The sequence below is a fragment of the Panthera onca genome, chromosome C2, assembly GCF_046562875.1.
Source record: "Panthera onca isolate mPanOnc1 chromosome C2, mPanOnc1 haplotype 2, whole genome shotgun sequence".
In the NCBI taxonomy this organism is placed as follows: domain Eukaryota; kingdom Metazoa; phylum Chordata; class Mammalia; order Carnivora; family Felidae; genus Panthera; species Panthera onca.
The window spans coordinates 97133009-97153893 of NC_138347.1; the positions used below are offsets into that span (position 1 = coordinate 97133009).

At 38.1% G+C, this 20885-nt stretch overlaps 1 pseudogene across 1 annotated transcript in view; it reads right to left on the reverse strand.

Annotated features, from left to right (window-relative positions):
* Positions 1–20885, reverse strand: part of LOC132684263 (uncharacterized) — a 219753-nt pseudogene that overhangs the window by 60509 nt on the left and 138359 nt on the right. Inside the window, exons 9-10 of the transcript XR_014135264.1 lie at positions 19501–19629; positions 16118–16252 (exon numbers count right to left, since the gene is read on the reverse strand). The product of XR_014135264.1 is annotated as an uncharacterized LOC132684263 (transcript). The remainder of the gene's footprint in view (positions 1–16117; positions 16253–19500; positions 19630–20885) is intronic.

The following is a 20885-nucleotide window of genomic DNA, read 5'->3' on the forward strand; positions in this document are numbered from 1 at the left end:
CTTTGAGGACATCTGTCTGTACTAACTTTTTTTTACCAGCATACATATTGGCATCTCATTAACATTTATGTGTATGTGTTTTCATAAATAAGAATTTAAGGTTGGTGAAGACAGCAGTGGGTCTTACACTATGCGTTCTTTTCATAGCAGATACATTTTAATTCAGATAACTAAAAACCACTCAAACACTTTGACCTCAAAGCTGACATGTAATTAATCTTTAATGAGTTATTAACATTCTTTGCAAAGTTTTATAAGGCCTTGCTAGGGATTAATAAAATTATTAAAATTTGAAAAATTAGCCTTGAACAGATGAGTGGGATATTTTACTATCTTGTCAGGTGGATAACATACATGAATACTAAGTGTGTGGGAACGTACCACTTGACAAAGGGTGGCTTTTATAAATGTTTGCATGGCACTCTTAAACTATTCATCATCTGATGCATAGTCTTTTCATATGTTTCCATCCAGAATTGTCTTACTTTTCATTCTAAAAATCTAAAACACAATAGAAAAAAAGTATGTGAAATCCAAGAGAGTATAATATTGAGACTGTGCATTAACTATCATAAAGAACACATAGTTCAAGATTGATGGCAGTAAAAGTTTAAGAGACTAAATATAATTTGAGTTGGCTTCTTTACCATTTCAACAATACTGTGATATTGAAGTGGGTATTATAGTTTCCTTGTGGAGAATTTTCCAAGTTTGAGTAAGATAATAGATGTGAAAAATGCCTTGTAAAGCATAAAACATTAAGCTGTTTTTATCATGATATGATTATTAGAGATGTAAATCACACTGCTTGATCACATAGTTTAAATTATAGACATTCTCTCTGGAAATGCGAACTTCTAAGGCTACCAGATATTGACGGGTTGGCACTATCATTTTGCATTCTCTCAAATTTAAATCAGAATTTAGCAACATACAGTGAAATCTACAATGGGAATACTTCAGATTCTATAATATAATGAAACATAATTCCCTGCTAATAGCTAACACACATCATCCTTGTGAGAATACATAGGGAATTTCAATGATACTACAGAACCGCTTCCTTAAGATTTGAAAAGTTTCAGATTCAACTTCCGGAACACATTAATTATGCGGAGATGCTCACTAAGGTAGACATCCAGGAAGTCTGAGCTCTTGGCTGTTGTGCTAAAGTGAGGCACATTAAGTGGTGTGCAGGCTCCCTTCTCTTTCTTCTCTATATTCAGACAATTGATTAATGATGGCACAAGAACACAGTAAGATCGACTGTATCTTAAAATAGCAGAAGGATTTATTCCTCCAGTTTCTTGGACCTGTCATTTTTATTATAGAAAAAAGCACATACAGATATCTCAGACTGAGCATCACCATTGTCTCTGAGGCCAGCAGGCAATTATGTATTCTTGGAAATAACTATTATGATCAATCAGGCATTTAAAATTGAGCCACTTTAAACTGTTTGAAAATTGATTAATACATGTATTTCATCTGATTTTCCTTTCATATTCTATCTCCTTTTGGGCCCAAGAGATAGAAATTATTCCTAATATAGTCACAGACACTCCTTGAGTGTGGCCCGAGAAAATAAACTATATTAGATAGTTACAAATGCAGCTAAGTATTGTTGTGTTATCAGTTGTAAGACCCTCCCTAATTTTAGAGATGTTAAAATATAAAAAGAATTGTGACTTAGAATACATGATATAAATATGGCATATGTATGCATATGTGTGTGAGAGAAGGAAAGAAAAGATAAATTAAAACTTGGCAATAGAAAAATTCAATGATTTCAAAAAGTTACTTCTCAAAGTATCTATCAGAACATTTAAATATACTGTTTGCAAATTTCATGTGAAAGCAACTTTCCAGGTATGTTTTTGATTTCATTTCAACATTAATAACTCTCATGGATTCTGCATCCTTCTTTATCATTATTATATTGGATCTGACCTTCTAGGGTAAGAGGGATTGAGACTGAATAAGATTCATCAACAGGGATAATGTATCTTGGAGAGGCAAAAAGATTTTAAGCATTCTGTTGATAGGGCAAAAAAAAAAAGAACAAAAAACATTAACCAAAAATGGTTAACAATTTTGTTGCCTTCACTCTCAAGTTTTCTGTAAGGCAGTCTAAAGGCACTGTGTTCATTTTCTCACTTCCATTCATTCTTTAATCCTGATCTGCAGGGTCATCTTCTTTCCCCTCAATGTGTGTGCATGTGTGTGCGCTCATGCACCTGAGTACATGTTTTAATTACCAAATCTCAAGTCACAAATCCTACATCTTTCTTTCTTTCTTTCTTTCTTTCTTTCTTTCTTTCTTTCTTTCTTTCTTCATTTTTCTTTGCTTTTTTTTTTTTTTCTTTTTAAGCAGCACATGAGACAGCAACAATCTTTTCTTGTTGGAAGTCCTCCTTTTCTGGAATTATATCTCTAAGTCCTTCTATTTCTTTATCACCTTTTTCTACCTTTCTAAAGCAGGAGTAACAAACACAGGTCCCTGAGGCCCAGGCAGGAAACAGGAGTAAGAGGATGGAGTCTCAGCAGGTGAACACCAGGGAGTGGTAGGGACCAAGACCAACTGGAAAGTGCCTGCCCCACCCAGAGAGCTAACTAAATGTAGCTATTTGTTCCCACACAGGAATATGGTCCTAGTGTTCCCAAATCATCCAATTTTTTAAAAATATTGAATCACTTATTTTAAAAGGAATTTGCCTTCCATTCAAAATACATCTGCAAGTCAAATTTAGCTCTAAGGCTGCCAGTTTGTAACATCTGCTCTAAGTAAATCTTGATATCATTCACTGGTTTCCCATTCTGTATTTCCCCCTAAATGTAGGGTATTTATTGATTTCTGCTCAAGGTCTCCATAGCTTTTGTCTTTACTGTCTTCCTCTTAGTCCTTTCATCCAACCTGTCTCTATGTTGATGGTTCTCACATCTACACTCCTAGTTCTGATCCTTCCTTTGAGTTCTTAGGATCTGATTTTCCAACAAATGATTATTCATGCATGTCCTGCTCAGCACGTCTCAAACTGTACGTACCAAATCATTGTCAAACTCGGTCATCTTTCATTTTCCACATCTGTTTACTGAAACTTGTGATATACAATATATATTTTTAAATTTTTATTACTTTATATTATTTTATATATGTTGAAAGCTAGCATCACATAGTGGTTAAGATCAGTCATTGGCGTCAAACCACTTAAGTTCTAATCCTACCTCCCTCATTACTATGTGGCTTTGGACAAATTACCTATCTGTACCTCACTTTCTCCATCTGGACGTGGGGGTAATAAAAGTACCTACCCCATAGGGTTATAGTGATAATTAAAAAAAAATACTGACTAGATAACAAGATACAACATGGGATTTTTTTTTATTGTCCCAGATTTGCAGAATCTGGGCAATTTACTCAGGTTTCACTAATGGAGTGTTAATGTAGTTTTATGATTCTTAGCTTTTCAGTTACATTGAGGGTATAAAATACGTGCTGTGGATTACTTTTTAAAGATGGGTAGTTTTTTTCTTTAAAGGAAGAGGTTTTGTTAGCCTATTCACTGAGTTTAACTATGTGCTAAATGCCCTTCCAAAGATGTAATGTGTATTAGCCTATTCAATACTCTGAAGAATCTTATAAGTTTCCTATTAGTCCCATTCTGCAGATGAGGATACTAAGGTAAGTACTTACCTAATGTAACAGAGAGCCTAAGTGGAGAAGCATAGATGGTCAGGCAGTCTGGCCCTGGCTTGCCGTAATTCATTACTGCACTGGACAGCATCTTTGGAGTTGTCAAGGGACTGTTGCCTTCCTTGTCCCCTCTCCATGGGGATGCTTTCCCTTCACCTGAAGCCCAGTGTAGAGGTTTCAGAGAAAACACTTTGAGACCTTGATATGTGCCTTCTGGAAAGTGGGAGATTCTTGAGCTGGTATCAGACCCACATTTGAAGATAAGAGACTGGAGAGTGACATTGCCACCAATGGCAAATTGTAGGAGCACCTTTACCACGGGGCAGCTGCTGGTGCCATAGAGGGCATCTTGAAGAATAATACTCCAAGAAGAAGGTAGAGAACAAGAGCAAGGTAAGGAGGGAGTGAAGGGCTCCACCCCTTCTCTCCTGCCCACTTCTGAGCTTGAGTTAGGCCTGGGCTAGCAAGGGAACAAGTTTAAATTGGATTAGGAATTAAAGTTTTGATAAGAGAACTATACTTTTAATTGGGTTATGGAACCTCATCCAAGAGCAAGGAAAAATGAAACAACAGAGAGGCTGAGCAGAGCAGGGCTGCAATGATGTTCTGCACCTCATGGCTAAGATCAAGTTCATTTACTCCTCTAAAACCTTTAGAACTCTCCTCATTACTTCCGCAAGAGGGACTGAATCCTCTAATATGTCATCTGGTGCTTTTCAACATCTAACCCAACTCTATTCCTTTTACCTCTATCTCCCGTCACATCCAAACCTAAATCTAGTCATGCTCCAACGATAACACATGGCACGCAAGCCCATCATTCCACACCATTAGGTGGCTGTTCTGCACGTCACTCTGCCAGGCATAAACTTTGCGCCAGATTTTTGCTCATCCTTTAAGATTTGGCCAATATCTTACCTCTTTAATGAAACCTCAAGGATTTCCCCAATGGAATTAATTACACCTACTTCTCTCACATCTATTATCTCATCCTCACTTAAAATAGAATTAAAATTAGTGCTTTATACACCTTTCTCATCTACTACATTTTAAATGAATTCCATGAGGACAGGAAGACATCTTAGCTTTTTTTTTTTTTTTGTATCCTATAAAACACTCAGCAAATGGGGTAGGTACACAGAATGCACAATAAACAATAACACAATTACAGCTTAATGAGTATTATAACCTGAGATCTTTCTCACTTTCAGAGCACTTGTAAAATTCTCAGGAAAGTCTGTTATATGGACTTTTGTAGGATTTTTGTTTGAAAAGGAAACAATGATGTCTGGACACATTGGTATCAAAAAAAAATTAGAAAAGAAATTGTTCCACATGTCAGTTGGTCCTTATATTTATATATTAAACAACTACAGTACTAGAATGAATACATGTCAAATAAGTCAAAACGATATTTGATGGTAAGTAGATAAAAATTTCAAAACACAGTGAACCTTGAGCTCAATTAACAATGCACAAAGAGTCCACGTATATATGAAAGCATTATGTGTTGGAAGGTAGAACGTCTGGATGACTCCGTAGAAATAAGAATTTATTTTGTACTCTGCCAGATATTCAATTCAGGGCTTGGGAAGCAAGCAGCAAATGCAATCATAGATTACTGTAGGCAGCTAGCCAGCTATATTTACCAACACACAAGAAGAATTTTAAACAGTTAGATTGGACAGTCCTATAAAAGCAAAAAGAACTGAGGCCACTCAGCATCTGCAGAATGCAAAGGAAATTCCTCAGGTCATTATTTATGCTAGATGATGAACAGGACTTACTATAGGCAGCTTCTGATTTACAGCACTGGTCATGAGGCTCAGTCCAGTTGGACAGGCAGGTACACTGGCTAGTATCAAGGTCCTGCTGAGAACTATCATTACTGATGTGGTGCAGCAGGAGGCTTAGGCTGTAGAAATAGGTCGGACAAGCTGCATACAAACAAATAAAAGCATTCTCCCTCCATCACTGAATTGAGCACAGGCTGGTACGGCATTTGACATTTCAACAATGCTTTTGGCTATGGCAGGCACTCTTTTTGCAACCTACAGATGTGGGGCCAAAAAGAGAACAACCCTAATCAAACTTCTTGACCTCTTAGAAATGTAGCTGGCTTGGAAATTAAATATTGGATACAATATTTAATATCAATAACTATTGTCTCATTTTATAGATATGTACTGTTGGTATGGACTTGACTGATACTCTAGTCCTCAATTACTAATTACATGACCTCAGACAGGTGACTCAATTTTTCTAGATTCAGCTTTCTCCTTCATAAAAAGGGTATAGCAATAGTACCAATCTCAGTTAGTTGTTCAGAGGATTAAATGAGTGAATCGATGAAAAACACAGCACAATGAACATAGAGTAGGCACTCAGCATGAGCTCTGAGTAACACATTTGCACTATATTGCATATGCCTGTATTTACCACATAGTGTTGTTAATTACTTCACATTGACTTACATATTATTACACACATATAATTATATACTATTGTTTAGCTGAACCTCTTCTTTCTATATTCAGACACTAAGAGCCAGAGCCATTTATTTACTTTCTTAAAGTGGCTTGGCTATATTTAAAAGATCACATACGTCTTTTTTTTTTTTAGAAAACTTTTTTTTTTTACTGTTTATTTTTGAGATAGAGAGTGCACGTGCTAGCAAATCTTTGATGAATATTACTTATATATCAAGAGTTAGGGAATACAAAAATTGAATGAATGATAGTTTTAATAATGGGCAAGAGAAAAATTCTAATACAATATGATGGGTGATACTCTGGAAGGGATTTAGTATTTTTGTTTGTTTTTATTTACACATACCAGAAAATGAAAAAAATCTCTGAAAAATTACAACAGGCAATAAAAATGGAGGGAGAGAAAAATTCATTAGTGGGAAGAGCAATGATAAAATGACACTGCATTTTAAAAGGACATGATGCTTAGGGTACATGGGTGGCCCAGTCGGTTAAGTGTCCAACTTTAGCTCCGGTCATGATCTCACGGCTCCTGGGTTCAAGCCCATGTTGCTGAACTGACAGCTCAGAGCCTGGAGTCTGCTTTGGATTCTGTGTCTCCCTTTCTCTCTCCCCTTGCTCTCTCTGTCTCTCTCGAAAATGAATAAATGTTAAAAAAATTTTTTTTAATGCTTAAAAGCACATGATGGTTGGGGGAATGAGTAAAGTATGGAGAATGTGTGTGATAATTGTCAATATGCTAAGAGCTAGGGACAGGTTGATGATGGTCATTTAGTGCCCGAAGCTCTTTAAGGGATTTCCGTTTCATCACAGAAGGCATCAGCAGGTCATGGAGGGTTATAATGTAATAACAAGATTAACTTTAAAGATCTGAGATACTGTAGAAGATGATAAGAATAGGGGGAAAAACAGCTCTTGGGGGCCCTTCAATGGATATGTACTAAAAAGTGACAGCCAGTTTGAATATTAACTCTTTGAAAACAGAGGAAGCTAAATCTCCTGAAGACCAGATATGCCACTCCTCAACTTAATGCCTTTATATCACTGCACCTCAACTCTCTTCCACTCCCACAGACAATGGGGAGATGAACGCATTGGTAATGACATACGCATCAGTCCTCAGCCACGTCCCCATCTTAAAACTGAATTTGCACAATAGCTTTTTGAAAGGCCTGTCACTGCTTCAGTGTAGACTCTTTGTTGCACTTCTCTGTGGGAGCTGACATTTTGCTGATACTTCATCAGGCTGGACTGCCTGCTGAGAACAAGATTGGTAAGGGATATGCATCTCACTGCTGGAAAGGATGGGGGGATGCATTATTTAAATACAATTTATTTTACAGCAACTTAAAAATCAGATTTAAGATCGGTTTCAGAGACATTAGAAGCATATTATTGCATCTCACCTCTTCATGTCTGGGGATGGTTAATACTTTTAATTGTTGGAATAGTTTTTTTGTTTTGTTTTGTTTTATGTGGGTTTTTTTGTTTTGTTTTTGTTTTTTTTTTTCGGGTTTTTTTTTTTTTTTTGGCTTAGATAACTGTCTTCTTGTTCACAATAGTGCGTCATAAAGGAAACACCAGGCCTGATTTATGGTAGGTGTGTTACTGGAAGTTGGAAAATAGCTTAGAGGTTCTGTATGGGAACAAAATAGTTCCTCTAGATCTGAGTTAATACTCCAACTACATAAATTCTAGAGAAAAAAAAATAAGGAGGCTGTGTCTGCATAAAACAATGCAACAGTTTTTTTTTTAAATCTTCAATCAGCAAAAGCAAATAATTTTTGCTCTAAAAATAAATTAGACTTGGGTAACTAGTAAATTTTTTGTTGGTTGGAACTATTTGTTGGTTAATTTAATTTGACCAAAAAGGTCAAACTAGTGATCTGTTTAGAAACGGCAAAGTAAAATGGACATCTGAGAAGTAATCATTTCTTAGTATCAAGAAAGTAAGTAAAGGTTAAGAAATTACTCAGTGTGTTCAGAATAAAACTATTTGTCAGCTAGTGGTATGCTGGAGTTGTTACTACCAGCTTGGGGAAACCAACTGTTAAATTTTCTGGAATTTTGCAAGCCAGTTGACATCCCATTGGTTGCTTGACCAATCACCATGGTGAGAGACTTAACACTGTAGAGAATAGCCAGTACTATCAGCCAAGATCTTTACATTTCAGAGGACCAGTTGTAAAACATTTACCAGATTACCTCTCCAGAAGGTTCCCACCTGTATTCAATATGGTTTTCATGATGTTTAATGATGTTTAATTATCATCATTTCATGATGATTAATCATGACATGATGTTTGATGATATGATGTTTAAAGCATAAGTTGTATTTGGAGTTAGTATCCTCTTTCTAGTGTCTTCTCCCCCATTCTCTCTGATTCTCTCTCCTTTAGTAGTGAAGGAGCCAATTGTGTAACATGGCAGAATTCAGAGAAGTTGTAACAAAACAACTGAGGGATAGAAAACGGGATTTCTGAAGACAGGGAAACGAAGAGTTATAAAGAAACATTACTTTCTTCTTTTCTTTTTCTTAAAAGAGAGTTTTAGTGGTGCTGTCAAGCTAGGCTCAATATGCATGTCATGTGAAATAGGAGAAAACAGTCTTAAATCAAAAGAGCAGCAAGGGGTGCCTGGTTAGCTCAGGCGGTTAAGCAGCCGACTTCAGCTCAGGTCATGATCTCACGGTTCATGAGTTCAAGCCCCGCATCGGGCTCTGCACTGACAGTGCAGTGCCTACTTGGATTCTCTCTCTCTCCTCTCTCTCTGCCCCTCCCCCACTTGTTCTCTCTCTTTCTCTCTCTTAGAAATAAACATTAAAAAAAAAAAAAAACAACAAGTTTAATTAAACTGCAGGAAAAACATCTCCACTGTTATGGATACAGTGAAGGCCACCACAAGACAACACTTAAAGAACAGGCAACCATCTTACTTAGGTACTTAGTCAATGATTGGTCTGAAGATGATATGTTTTCTCTGTGATAGTAAAGGGGGAAACAGGTGAAGTAGTAAATATGGGTAAGACAAAATGTAGAAAGGAGGAAAATAGTCACTCACAGTCTCACCGTCTAGAGATGGCCACTGGTAACAACTGTTTTCCTTTCTACCGTATTTGTCCATAGACATATATAAGTATATGTCCTTATAAATTTGGGTCACTCTCTGTGCACATCATTTAATGTCACTTTAACGTCAACTCTCTCAACATTACACATTCTTCTAAAATATGAATCTTACTGGCCTCAGAATAGGCCACTCATGCATTATGGAATTTGTTTAATCATTCTCCTTTTGGTGGCTATTTAGGTTGTTTCCATTGTATACTTTTAGTATTATAAATAATGCTGGGATAAAGAAGAAACTGGGACTCCTTCTCAGATTATTTGGTAAAAGGCCTGATACATAAGGCTAACCTTCACAGATTTTCAAGGTTGTGACAGGATATATCAAACCATAGCTGTCACCGCCCCCCTCAAACACTGTTTAGGATGTACAAAAAAACCCACACAATTTACTGTAATGCAGAGAGTTTTCTAACACAGTGAAATAAACCCTTTAAAAAAAAGAATTATTTCCCCCCAAGTATTTGTATTTATAACTACCAAAAATTGGAATTTATACAAAGCCAATATCTTTAGAAATAGCTTTTGGTCTCTCCCGCCTTGAAAACATATTACCTTGTATAGCTTATAAGTATTTTTACAGTTCATTATGCAAAGTAACTAGGTTTTAAAATTCTGTAAGCGCCATAACAGGATATTTAGAAAAATGTTGTATGCATTTTTTCAAACACAAGCCCCTTTTTTAAATGCCACACACATTTCTTTGTGGAGTAAGCATGAAGCATTTTTAATGAGTCCTATCTTTTGGTTCTACTCATTTTCCAAAATATCTTATTATGATGATTATATAATTTGTGTTTGTGTCTGCCTGTGTAAAATCAGATAATACCATATAACACTAAAATTGAACTGGACTAGGAGTTGGTGAATATTTTTGCCTATTCAATTCAATACATTATCTCATTTATCAGGTTGCCAATAGAATTACAATGCTATTACTAATCACCAAAAATTTCTCTGAACTATCATGATCTATTCTCAGGGAGCTTGATATCCTAGAATGGAAGAGTTGTAATATAGCTATTAAAATTAATATTTTCAAGAATGAACTGTTTATCTTTCTCTTCACTTGTTTTCAAATAGGCTATTTATATCATCTGACAATTGGAACAGTGTAAACTCTATCACTAACCGCTTAATAATTATTCCATTAAAGTTGAGTTAGACAAGAGAAAATGTCACTTCACTGTGGAAATAGCTAGTAACTACCTTCTGAATATGTAAATTCTTACCTTTAAGCTTTTTTTTTTTTTTAAGCAAAAAAGTAAGTTAGGGATGGCCAGCTGCTGTTCCAGCAAAGTTTTATACTGCTTGAAACACTTGTCAACGTTGCCAGAACGATGGTCCTAAAATAAAAACTAAACGCTTACAGCCAGAAAAATCGTCAGGCAAAGACCTTAGCCTATCACTTTTGCTTGAGAGTTATCCTTAGGGGCAGTATTGCATGTCCCCCGAATGATCAGATGAGTAGCTAAATGCTGAATTCAATCCTCATGTTACATTTTATGTTAATATTTACGTTTCTGGTTTTATTTGCTTGTTGGTTTACAGAAAGTCCTCAGCACTGAAAATTAACTCAGATCATTGTTCACACCTTATAAAATCACAGATAATCACAAGCAACAGACTCTTGCTACCTTATCAGATGCATTTGAAGTAATAATGTAAAAAATATCGGTGCTATCATCCAGCCCGCAGCTTCCCTCAAGTTCTCAAACTCTGTTTCAATGTAGTGGAGTGGAGAAGGTAACACAGGCAGGGTGACAGAGGTTATGTAAGAACCACACACAGAAAGGAAGATAACAGGATAGTCGTTCTACTAGCTCGTTGAAGTGGGTTCAGTGCAACTAAGCACTTTTTATGAGTCTATAATCTGATGAGGATGATAGATCCAGGCTAGTGGATTCTCAAAACGCCTTGCAGTCTAACTTTGAATAGTGTACTATGGTAGGTTGGTTCCAAGGATGGCTGCAACCACATCTCCCACCTTGCAGGTCTTTTGCAGTGAGATTTTGCTACTTCACTCATCGGAAGGTAGAATTCTTCTCCTCTTCCTGGATCTGGCTGGCCTTATCACTTGCATAACCCACAGAATTTGGCAGAAGTAATAACGTGTGGATTCTGAAGCTGGGCTTTTTTGACATGTTATGGCTTCTTTTTAACACTTTTAGGATGCTGCTACTTGGATTGTTTTCTCGAGATTGCTGTGCTTTGAGAAAGTCTAAGCTAACTTTATGAAAATGCCATATATAGGAAAGATGGGGTTCCGGGTTGAGAAGCCCAGTCAGGCCTAGTTCCCAGCCAGTCTACTAGCTGAAAGGGGGAGAATCATCTTATCAACCCACAGGATCAAAAGAAATAATAAATCATTGTTTTAAGCCACAAAGTACTGGGATGGTTCGTTACACCACAATAGATACTTGAAATACACCCTAACATAATATCTCATAGAGCAGTTAGGAAAAAAGAGCATTTATAAAGCTAAGAACTTTCCTGACTTTGTTGGTTATCCTGTCTAGGTCACTGACTCACATGTGGTACACGCTTTTCCTGTGTAACCAGGACAGTCACAGTTTTCAGGGTTTTTTTGTTGTTGTTGCACTGACTTCCATTCTCACAGGGTCCACAGGAGAACTGGCACTCTGGTCCCCAGAGGCCAGCAGAGTAGGCTTGTAGAATAAAAATAAAGAAAAAGGAAGGAGTAAAGTCTTATAAGGAATCTCAACATGCTCCCCGATTTCTTCTGTTGCCTAAGTGAGTTAGAAAAGTGTTCATGCGTGTGTATGCGTCTGTATGTGTTGTGTGTGTGAATGTATCTATGTATCACTGAGCTGCAAAGAAAGGAACATTCGAGTAACCTCCAAGGATTTATAGCACTTCCAAAGACATTCCCTGAAGAAATCAACATGATGCCAAAACTTGTCACTTTGGAAACACAGATACAGAGGTGCCTTTTTTTGCTGAAAATGTGGTTTTTCAGACAGTAACAATGGAAGCAATTTTGATATATATCTTTGGGGGCAGTTGCACAGAACAAAACCTGAAAGTGAGATGTAATTTGTAAAGGAAGCTTTAGGAGTTGCCGTGCTTGGGAAACTGTCCCCAAATGGTTGCCTGAATCCTGTCCCAGTCTTTGCTTCTTTTGTAAGCCAGAAAAATCACCCCAGAGCTTTACAATTTGTGTATTTTATAAAAGTGTGCAATGCATAAAGTGGGCAAAGAGGAACATGTTGCTGCTTTGTTGAGCGCCCTTTGAACCGGAAAAGGATGGCTGATGCCACAGGGCCCGGTGAAGGCTCAGTGAGAGGGTCCAGCGTTTGTCCTACCATGGACTACTGGAATTAGAAGCCTCGTGGGAAGCATTCTTTTAACACAGGGAAAATCTGGGAACTTTCCTAAACATGACAATTGTGGAAAGTGGCATCCATCCAAGTTGGGCTGTGAAGTATCTTCTCATCCTGGGAAGAATCTCTGAATAACAGAATTGTGACATTTTCTGGGATGTGCATACCATTCCTGGCTATTATGTATCGATCATTACTCAGTGCCAAGCACTTTACATAAATTAGCTCACATTTCCATAAATATCCACATGTGATGTAAGCAATTTTATCTCCTTTTTACATAAGAAACTGAAACTCCAGGAGGTAAAGTGACTTACTTTGAGTCACACAGCTAATAAGTAGCAAAATAGGATTTGAACCCAGATCTTCTGGCCTTTTGAGACTGAAATTCAGCCACCATGCCTAACCTGTGCTACAATACGAGCACCTGTCAAGTCAACTGACTTGCTTTTAGACACCCATCAGAGCTCAAAGTTCAAAACCCGTCCAGCATGGAACTATGGTAACAAACATCTGTCCTTCTTTGGGCTGTCGAGGCCTCCTTTGATGGACTCAGTGGGCTCTCTGGACCAGAGTGCTCCACATTTAGAGATCTGCCTGCAGTTGGGATCCAAAATACCACAGGCTACAAACTAATCAAAATAAGGCAAAGACACTGTCATTTCCCCTTCCACCCGCCCTCTTTTTCGCTATTTCACAGATTCACATAGAAACCAGCTCTTCCACTCTTAGAAGTCATTGCTGATGGGCTAAATAAAGCCTGGTGCTGATTGTAGAGAGCACTGTTCATTAGTGCCATTGAAATAATCTGCAGTCTTTAATTAACTATTCATCGGCAATCTAGATACAGGTCTAGAGTTAAGATTTTTAAAGCTATGTCTGGCTCTAGGAGCACTTGGGCTACTTCACTTTTTTAAAAAAGAAAAAGAAACACAACAGGCCTGATTTTCATCATGCACAACTCTTCGAGAGCTCTTCTTGCCTTGATTTCAACTGCCAATCATGGCGATCCCATTCACCCGCTCCAGTCTGATTCATAATTTCATTTTGTGGTTAGACAAAAATATCAGAATTGGACAAAGTTATCTGATTGAAAAATAATATGTTTTCCAGAGATTATGGTGACCTCTCTATTTTGCTAATTTACATATACTTTCAACTCATTTTCCTTCACAGTGGGAATCTCAGAAGCATTTTCCAATAAAGTATATTCAGCAGCTGCTTTAAGGAAATGTTATCAGAATAAATTAAATCTACCCAGATGTCTGTATATGGTATTGTCTCCTCATGCGTTGACTTCCAGGGCATGACTTCTTTAGCGAGTTATTGAATAGGGGGGTGATTCTAGGTCTATAAATCAGTTAAAGCAGGAGGACGTTTAGAGATTGGCATGGGGCCTACTCTTAGATGATGTTAAACACATTTGTGTAATGTCAGGCTTGTGTTTCCCTAAGTTCTTTTCTCCTTAGCCTAGAAAGTCACAATGCAGCTACAGAAACAGTCCTTTCTCCACAAAATCTAGATGGACACTGCTGCTCACATACTCCAGCTTCATAGCCATAGGACAACCTGGAAGCCTTCATTCCCGTTCAGTCAGCTCCAGAAAAATCCCTGCAGACCATCTTAAGTTGACAATGCAAGGAGAAATGTGTAATACTTGAAGGCAAAAGACAACCTTCAATTTCAAGGCTTACCTCTGTAAGTGAATCCAATAGTATGATGGCTTCCTTTCAACCTAGTCACTCCTCCTGATCTTTTTTTAAGTCTATTTATTTATTTTGAGAGAGAGAGTGTGTGTGTGAGTGGGGGGAGGGGCAGAGAGAGAGGGAGAGAAAGAGAATCCCAAGCAAGCTCAGTGTTGTCAGCGCACAGCCCGACGTCGGGCTTGAACTCACAAACCGTGAGATCATGACCTAAGCAAAACCAAGAGTTGGAGGCTTAACCAGCTGAGGTACCCAGGCACCCCACTATTCCTCCTGATTTTTAAAAAGATTGCTCTTTGGGGGCACCTGGATGGGCTCAGTTGGTTAAGTCTTCCACTCTTGGTCTCAGCTCAGGTCATGATCTCACGGTTCCTGAATTTGAGCCTCACACTGGGCTCTCTGCTTAGCACAGAATCTGCTTTGAATCCTCTGTCCTCACCCCCTCTCTATGCCCCTTCTCCTCCTTCTCAAAAATAAATAAACATTTAAAAATTAAAAAAAAAAGATTGCCCTTTGGATCACTTCAAAAGCAAAAAGTTCACTTGACCATTCAGTTCTGATAATTGTATAATTATATTTGTTATATATTCAGTCTTTCTATGTATGAAAGAAAAAAATGCTGTAAGAATTTCCTCTGAATAAACAGTAACAAGTGCTTAATTCAGAATACATCATAATAATATAAGAAAAAATTATATAGAATAAAAACTGAACCATGAACATTTATGTATTCATTTAAGAAAATACTTTTTGAGCAACTCCAAAATGTTAGGATTATTCTAGGAGTTTGGGAATACTTTGGTGAACAAAGCAAACAGCACCCCACAGCCTTCCCCCTGTGGGGACTAACTTCTAGCAGAAAGGACGGGGAATAAATGTTAGACATAATAATAATTGGAGTATGTTATAATAATAAAAAGACTAGTATGTTATAAATACTATATATATACTAGTATACAATAAAAAAGTAGTATGTTAGAAGATGATACATACTTTGGAAAAAAATTTAAAAGTTCAAGGAGTTTTGCAAGTTGTTAATTTTAAGTAAGGCAGGACTGACAAGATTCAATGAAAAAATAACATGAAACTTTGTGAAATAGTGAGAGAGCCAGGTAGATACCTGGGGAGAAGCTTTCCATGAGTCCACAAACCAGAGAAGCTGTTACTAACATCTTGATCTCGGAATACGTTTTCCCAAATCGTATATGCGCATGTACATTCACACATCTACATATGTTACTTATAATTGGAATTATGTTGTATGTAAACTTTTATATTTATGGATTTCTTAAAAATATTTATGTAATATTTAGACATTTGAAAAAAAGATGATACTGATACCCCTATTTAAATTTTCGAAAACTTCTCTATGGTCAGAATCTTTGACTTGTGTTTATTTGAGTGATCTATCTTCAGGTATAAAGGAAACAATTCTTTAACTCTGGAAGCTAGTACCCTTGGTTGATTACTTCAGCTCAAAGAAGCGATGGGTCAGCTTTAATCTTAAGATAAGATTCTCTGCAATGCGATCTTTCTTCTGCTCAGGCTAGCAAGGAGACAGCTAAGAGCAGAGGCTGAGAAGACAGAGTAAAATAACTTCATTGCCACGTGTCTCAGTTTCCTCACCTGCAAATAGGGGATTAATAAAGCTTACCCATCTCCTGAGAACACTGGCGGATTAACTAATTAATGATCATATGGTGCCGAACAAAGGCGGAGCCTTGTTATTAGAGAAGAAAGAAAATGTATCATCAGATTGTACCTTTCTGGCATCTGTTGCCTTGGTAACCAGATTTGCAGGTGCAACTGCCATTTTTGGCACTGCATTCCAGGGTGTTCTCCTCCACATACTGACATTCTGAAGAGCAGCCAGCTCCATAGACCCCCTTGGGACAATCTGCAAGCAGACTGAAGCAAACCGGTCACCTGAAAACCATGCTTTGTTTCTTTTACATTGTCAGTGTACAGGCATGTAGTTCTGCGGGGCCCGATTATGGGGAAAACAAGGGGATCATCCTGACTGCCAAAAAAAAGAAACAGAAAAACAAATGTCTTTCAAATCAGGCAATTCATTTGCTTTTTGGCAACTGGATGTGAACAGTGAAGCCTGAACTACTTAAAAGGCTTTGGTGCTTCTGGGAGAGAAATTGCTTCTCAGTGTGCTCCATTGGTGCCTATAGTTAATATTCTCCAAGGACTGTTAAGATCTGCCAGGCCCTATATTCATCGGGTCGCAGCAAGGGGATGATGGACAAGCACTGATGTAAAGGCTCACCATTGTTTCCATTCCCTTTCAATATATGGTAATCGGAAGTAATTTTACATCACGTAGATTACACAAAACTTTCATCGTGACAGCCGCATTTTCTTGGCCACATTCTTTTGGCAAATGGTGTTTGCCTTTCCTTCATTATTTTCCCCATGCCGTTGAGTTTTAGGGATGGTAGTCAGCACAGGAATTCTAATTTGAAGTCCCACCTTTGCATTTAGGAAAACATAGCCTTAGTTCTGTCTTTGAGGAGTTATTTACAGTAATTCAATTCCCTTTCCAAAACCTCTGACATGTTTTTTCCTTCTCCATTACAAATGTCCAAGGGACTAATCAAGATCCTTCAAGTAACCTCCAAGCTCCAGGTAACTGCATTGTATGCCTACAGAGGCTTTGTTCTCAAAAGCTGCTTGGAGAAAACAAAATAAGCCACTTGACTTTCTGCTAGATGGAAATTATTAGTATCTGCTAATATCTGCTATTATTAGAAGAGGTAATTTAAAGTAGTGGTTATAGTGCCACCATGCGGGGTAATCCTTGTCCTAGTTGCCAGGAACAGAGGTACCCCTAGAAGCAGAACAGATTTATTAACAGGACTCCTTTTCACTGTTAATATTGTCCCATTTGGATGATAAATTACGTGATCCCTCTCTCATCCTTCCTGTGGCTTAGACCAACTAAATTGCAGGCCTCTTTCTCAGAGCTTTTGTCCTCCTTGATAGGACTCTTGTGAATTCCAGAGCACTCACTTCCCTGGACTGGCTTCCATGCCTTACTCTTCCTGGTTCAGCATGGAGAACAGTGGTTCAGGGAACAGCTCAGGCATGATGGAATGCTTAAATATGACAACTGGACATATTAAGAAGCTATAACTGAAAATGTGCTTAGGGAAAAAGGAAAAGTGGAGTAACATCTTTGGCAATCCAACATCTACTCAGGGTTCGTTATGCATTGAAATGTGCCCTTCATAATTCTTATGTTGAAGTCCTTACACTGAGTACTTCAGAATGTGTACTTACTTGGAAATTATGTTGTTGCCAATGCAGTTAGTTAAGATGAGGTCATAATGGAGTGGGATGGGTCTCTAATCTGATATGACTGGTGTCCTTATAGGTAGGTAAAATGTGTGCACAGAGACACTCACACAGGGAGAATGCCATGTGAAGACTGGAGTTAAAATGGTCACTAGCCAAGGTACTATGGGAAGCTTAGAGAGGTCTGGAACTGATCCTTCCCTAGCACTTTCAAAGAGATCATGGCCTGCCAACACCCTGATGCCAGACTTCTAGCTCCAGAACTGTGAGGCAATAAATTTCTGTTGTTTGGAGCACTTAGTTTGTGGTAATTTATCATGATAGATTTAGAAAACTAATAGAGGGTTGCAAAATGAAGGTTCTGAGGGTCAGGTAAGTGGCATTAATAAATGAAGCCTTGAATCTAAGCAATAAGGGTCCTGAAGAACTAGAATGTGTATGTTCTTCCTAAAGGTGGTCACATTCAAGATGGTAACCACCATCACTACCACCACCATCTGCTCTTTGACTTTTTGACCAGATGGATTATGATTTAAATGTTTTTGCCTAAACATGTGATATTACCTTATAAAATATTCAAGTTATTACTAAAAATGGGGTGTGTCCTGTTACCCTAGAGGAACAAAAATAGAAATGATGCTATCTTTGTTTCTAGATGGGTCTCCTTCTCCTGGTATGTTCTAGGAGGTATGTCATGTTCTAGACCATACCAACCACACCTGCATTGTTCACATTTACCCATGCCTCTTCCCCTTTCCTTCTGTTTTGCTTGTCCAAGTCTAACCTTTCCTCATGACCCAGGTTCAGTTTTCTATGGTGCCTTCTCTGGCTCTCTTACTAGAATATTCACAATTTACTCTCTGTCTTCAATGGGCATACCTTTCATAAAGTAGATAAGATCCATGAACATTCAACTAAAAATATAATGTAAGACCCCAAAAGGTCTCTGTTACTAAAAAAAACCGGTCACAGTATTACTGAGGTCCACTAAGGAAGGATTTCCAGAGAAGGGCATGTGAAATGGGCAGAAGAAGAGGGTAGAGATTGCTGTGGGCTCACAAGTGTTTGCACACCGTTTCAAGATGGGGTGGTGGGCAACCAGTGCTGACCCACTGGGAGAAACTCTAAAAGTTACTGATGGCTGGCTGAAGTATTTACTGGTGATTGTGTTTTCTTGCAGCTTTTGAAAAACATGGTTGATGGCCAAAATGCAAAATGAATAGCCTGTTTTAGAAATTTTATGGAATAATAATTGCTTTGTATTAGAACACAGAAATAAAAGAAACTAGCACTGGGCCTTTGATATTCAATCCCCAGAAAGTGTCAAATGTCCATTTATTTAAAAAAAAACTTTTTGTTAATATTTATTTATTTTTGAGAGAGAGAGAGAGAGTGTGTGTGTGAGCAGGGGAGGGGCAGAGGGAGAGGGGGACACAGAATCTGAAGCAGACTCCAGGCTCCAAGCTGTCAGCACAGAGCCTGATGTGAGACTAGAACTCACGGACTGTGAGATCATGACCTGAGCTGAAGTCAGATGCTTAACCAACTGAGCCACCCAGATGTTCCTCAAATGTCCATTTAAATGAACTAGTTAAATCCTCTCAGGGTAAGCACTAACTAGAAAAAAAAGTGTAAATAATTCACAAATATTTTTCTTTCATTCATCAAAATCTAGATTCTACAACGTCAGGAGGCTAAATAAAGACTAGAACATAAACCATCATATATATGATATGACTATATAAAATGTTATGTTTTTTACTCTCTTCCTCTAACATATTTTTGGTACTTTTTTGAGCCTTCTTGCTTCATGTAGAGTACAAATTATTGCCCATGACTTACTCAGATGAAAAAACCTCCCATAGGGCCCTGGCTCACACATAAGGCACCATACACCCTGTGGCAATGGTCATTGTTGGCACAGTTATATTTCTTTTTGTAGTTCTTCCCAAAGGATCATTTTTGGGCATCCTGGAGGGTTGGAAGGACAAACAAAGCGAACACTACCCACATGCAAAACTTGCAATGCTACTGTTACATGAAATAAGGGGATTGTAGAAAGGAAGATGTTTGCACTGTAATTGGACTGAAGCTAGAGAGATTTTTCATAAACTCCAAATATGATTCCAAATCCTCTGTCTAAAATTTGGGGTGCCTGCGTGGCTCCGTCAGTTAAGCATCCGACCCTTGATTTCAGCTCACGGTTTTGTGAGTTTGAGCCCTGTGTCTGCAGGGCCAGGTGGGGAGCCTGCTTGGGATTTGCTGTCTCCCTCGCTCTCTGTCCCTCCCCCACTCATGCTATCTCCGTCTCTCTCAAAATAAAGAAATGAACTTTAAAAAAATTTTTTAGTTAAAAAATAAAATAAAATTCTATAGTGACTTGCCATTGCTGTCAGATTAAGAACTCCAAACTTAATGAGACTTATGAGCCCAGGCACCAGCTGACTTCCTGTTGCATTAATGTCTCCCTAGTTGTAGTTTGCTCCACCAGCTGACCTTTTTAGGCTCCTCTGGTGAACCTCATTCATTCCCACTTCAGAGTCTGGCAGCAGGAGATGCCGTCAGTGTGGAATGCTCTTCCTTCACTCTTTATCCTGTTTCATGTCTGCTTGCTTTTCTGCCTTCAGCTTAAGTGTTACTTCTCCCTGGCCCACACAGTCTTCATTGTCCTCCTGGTCTGGCTGCCAAGCGCACGTTAATATTTAATTGGTAATTCCTACCAATATTTGTAACTTATGTCTGCTCTGAATACAGCTGTAAGTTCCACATGGAGCGACCAGAGTCTTTTTTAGTTTTTATATATTTTTTTATTACCATATCACAATGCCTGGCAGATTGCCTTGCTACCATTTCACGTATACCTTTTGAATAAGTGAATAAACATTGTTCAGGGGGTGCAAATAACTGGGACGCCAACAGGGGTCTTCCTACATTTCTCAGAGGGGGAAGTAAACTTGGTGTCCATGGCTCCAGTTCTGTGATCTGTGAGCATCTAATAAACTCCCCAGGATTTCTGGCAGTCCCCAACGACTTATATCTTCATCGACTCTCTGCATTCAGCTCTTGGGCTTGTACAAGTAGTTTCCTTTTTGTCTTTTATCTGCTTATGCTGAAAATGTGGCCTCTTCACTGGTTTCCATGTAAAATCCACACACAGCACTCACAGGTATTTTGTCAGTTCTTCATCCATCATTTCTCCTCTTTTTGTCCTCACACCCTCCTTTCCT